The following is a 4298-nucleotide window of genomic DNA, read 5'->3' on the forward strand; positions in this document are numbered from 1 at the left end:
CACCGGTAATAGTCTTGTTAATTATGAATTATTGTCTCTGTATCATTGTATCAGTTAATGATAGCAGCTTTTAGATGATTTGAATTTTTCTGGTATTTAGGAAATATTTAAGATGATTTATTCGTCTTTGATGGTGACTTGAATCATTCTGTGTATTCAACCGATTTACTAAGGCATTGACCTACTCTATGTCTACACAGTCAAGAGTTAATACAATATTATCTATTTCTAACTTGGACTTGGTTAAATGGTTATCATTTTCTTGACATCAATAATCCCTCTGTCCCCCCGCCCCCCCCCCCCCCCCACAATTTCACAATCCTAGAAAGAATAATTGGATTTTTTAAGTTTGCTTTGGGATTCATTGGTTTGGACATTTGGAATTTTCAGTTTGGACTTTTAAGCCTTTCAAATGGGTAATAATAATTAACTGTTTCAATTTACCTAATAGTTTGCTTCTTAAAAAATATAACACAGGGATTGAAGTCACTCAGCAGCCGTATATGTAGTGTAATTTCATATTGAACTTAATACTATAATGGGTAGGGCCGTAGGGCAGTAATCTATTGGACTTTTGAAAATTCAATCTATTAAAGAAAAACTTACATAAATATATTATATTAAGAAAATATTTATCATTTATGACAATAATTTTATTTTTTACTAGACACTTATAATACATTTATAATACAATTTTAATACATATTAGCGAGAATAATTTATACAACTCATATAATATAAGTTTTACTCATGGATAATATATTTATCATACACTTTAATACACTTATAATACATTGTGTTTATTTCTTACCAAACAAGTATAATATATTTTAAAACACTTATAATATATTTATATTGTATGCATAATTCACTTTTAATACATGGAAGATATATCATACTATTGTTATGTATTGCTATAAATAGTAATAAATAAAAAAGTATCGCTAAAATCAATAATTATTGATTAAAAAGTATTCTCCCTAATAATTTATCCTTTATTATTAAAACTGGACACATGATACGGGTTGGGATGAATATAAGGCATAACGTTTTCATCAGAAAAATTCGAATTTCGGGTTTGCTCAAACTATGTCCGCCCCCTAACATGAAGTATTAGTTGTAAGATTACAAATAATTTAAACCTGATTAATTACCAAATGGAATAAGTAAACGTTAGTTGTGCTATGGCCTTTGAACCGTAAATTGTTTATTATTGTGGGACATAAAACAAAATTATTGCTCCCCTTGTCCCATTTTTATGCAATATGTATGTTTTAGTTTGTTAAGAAAAGAAATAATATACTTTTATTTTTTGAAGCTATTTATATTTGTAAACTTTACCTAAATCTCATAGTGAAAAAGGCCCAATTACAATGTATCCCTCATTTTTTTAAATTACCCGATTTCTCTTTTTTTAAAAAAAAAAAAATTCTGATACATTACTTACTATGCTGATACATCAGATTTTGGGTGTAAAATAATTAATGTTATTGGGTTGTTTATGGGTAGTAATGTAAATCAAGTTATAATTGATTGTTTCAATCAATTACCGTTCTAATTAACGCAAAGAATTCTTTTAAAAAAAGAAACAGTTCTGACTATGAAGAAAAACTCAAAAACAGAGCATAAGTTCTAACAAAAAATTTAATCCAAATTTTGAGTTTCATCAAGCGAATCAAGATGAATATCGCGATACTACTAAGACATTCTGGAGTTTGGCAATCCGAGGTGAATTATGAACTATACAAAAGTTCTGACTATGAAGGAAAACTCAAAAACAGAGCATAAGTTCTGGGAAAACAATTCAAAAACTTGCTTTCAAAATGTATCAGATACATAACAGTCTCTGTGTATTTGATACAAGTTAATATTTTTTTTTATTTTACATGTCATGATACATCATAACATTATGTATATAAGTCAGTTCAATACTTTTTCCAAATATACTGTTGATTTTGTAGAGTTAATTTTCGTTGGTTAATATTCATGATACATACTGATACATACTACGTATTATGTATCAAGTAAAACAATTCAAAAACTTGCTTTCAGAATGTATCAGATACATAACAATTTCTGTGAATCTGATACAGGTTAATATTTTTTTATTTTACCTGTCATGATACATCATAATATTATGTATATAAGTCAGTTCAATACTTTTCCCAGATATACTGTTGATTTTATAGAGTTGATTTTCGTTGGTTAATATTCATGATACATACTGATACATAGTAAGTATATCTGATACATGTTAACTTTATTTAAGAAATGAACGATGCTATACCTAAATTTGTGTGTGTGTGTTTTGATCCATCATCACTAAGACAAGCTAATATTTCCAGAAGTGTGTTAGCATATTCACATATATAGTTTGAGATAGCTATCGACCGTAAAAAAGTGAAAACATTGTTCTCCAAACGAGAGCTGCCTATAATTGATTTTTTGGAGAAAACGAGAATATTATTTGGTGCTTGGAACTGCAAAAATATGAAAATAACAGCTTATACAAAACATATTTTGGGTAGGAAATTCAAAGATATCCTAGTATCAAACACAATGAAGTGTTCGAAAATGAAGGTACACACAAATTATTATTTTTTAAGTAGATATCTACTTGATACATAATTGCTTGAGACATAGCTATATGATACATTAGTTCTGTATTTCCTGTGATCATTATTTCCTGATACATCAGTTCTTATTTGATACATCAGTTCTGATACATATTCGTGATAATTATTTACTACAGGTTGTTGCTTCATCAGAATATCTTTATTCTATTTATGAGTCATGTATAAGATACATTGCGTGTCTTGAAAGAAAAATATGTAATTTGGCAAGTTTCAGCTAGACGAGATACCATATCCACACGCAATTGCAGTATTGAAGAGCAAGAACATTACAGACATGCACCCATACTGTTTTGATTACTACAAGCCAGAGGAGTTGGCAAATACTTATCAATTGTCAATGGTTCCAATGCCAGATAAAAAAGATTGGTCTGTTCTGAAAGAAATTTTGGAAGAATTCGTCTTGCCACCAAGATACAAAAGGATGCTAGGAAGACCAAAGAAAGGAAGAAAAAAGTACTCTAGTGAGAAGATAATAATGAGCACAAATTATTGTAGTTGTTGTGGCCATGAAGGCCACAACATAAAGACTTGTAATTTCATTCCCAAAGAGAAATGATGTTGTGTTATGCCAGGATACATTCTATTTGGATCATGTAATTACATCTACATAGTTTTTTTTACAGTGTGGGTTGTATTTGATACATATATCAATTAACCAGAATAGTAATTGAATATCAATAATTGATACATGGATGGTTGGTAATTATTTTTATTGTAAATTACTTGTTATTCATGGGCCGATCTACGTTGAGTCCAGGGGGTTCATCCGAACCCCCTTCGTTAAAAAATTATACTGTATATATAAAATATTTTTCTTAATTTATGTGTATATATTTAATGTTGAACACCCTGAGCATAAGCCAAAGGACTAGCTCAGTGGCAAAAAGGGTTCAATATTTCGCTTGCATGCCCCTTGCGTCGCGGGTTCGAATCCAAAAATAGCCACACTTTTTTTCTTCTGTTTTTAGGTGCGTTTTTAGATTTATTTTTTTGGCATTTTTTAAATTAAAAAATGACTTCTTAACATTTTAATTTTTTTTAATTTTAAATCTTTAATTGAAAACTTAACAAATAAAAAAGTCCTCTTCTTCTAATTTCTAGGGATTTCTAGGGATAAAAAAAACCCCTTTTTCTCCTCAACTCTTCTCTTCTCCTAGCTGCTCTTTGGTCTTTGCTGCTACTGTCCATTCGCCACTGCCAGTTGCTGCCAGTTGCTGCCCGTTGCCGCTGCCCGCTACGCCTGCTCATTGCTCGTTGCTGACCTGTTGTAAGTTCTTAGCTCTTCTTCCTTTTTTGTGTGTTCTAAAATTTTTCAGAATTATATATGCCTTTGGCTTTGGTATAATGGTATTTATTGTCTTATTTATGTGCTCTTTACTGTTTAGTCTCAACTATCAAGCTTCAATGAAGAAGTATTTTACCAAAGTTTCGAAATCAAATTTAGCCTCTCATAGTCATAGTCAATCTAACCAAGAAGAAAATGCTAATCATTCGGAAGTATCATTACACTCTTCTCAAGAATTTGATTTGGATTCTTTAAAGTTTGATCCTGGTGAAAGAATCTCAATATTGAACTATCATCCAAATCATCGTGATGTTATTAGAAAAACATACCTTTTGAATGGTCCTTGCCAACCTTGTCTAGCGGTGCATGAGTATCCT

The sequence above is a fragment of the Solanum dulcamara genome, chromosome 7 (genome assembly GCF_947179165.1).
Source record: "Solanum dulcamara chromosome 7, daSolDulc1.2, whole genome shotgun sequence".
NCBI lineage: Eukaryota > Viridiplantae > Streptophyta > Magnoliopsida > Solanales > Solanaceae > Solanum > Solanum dulcamara.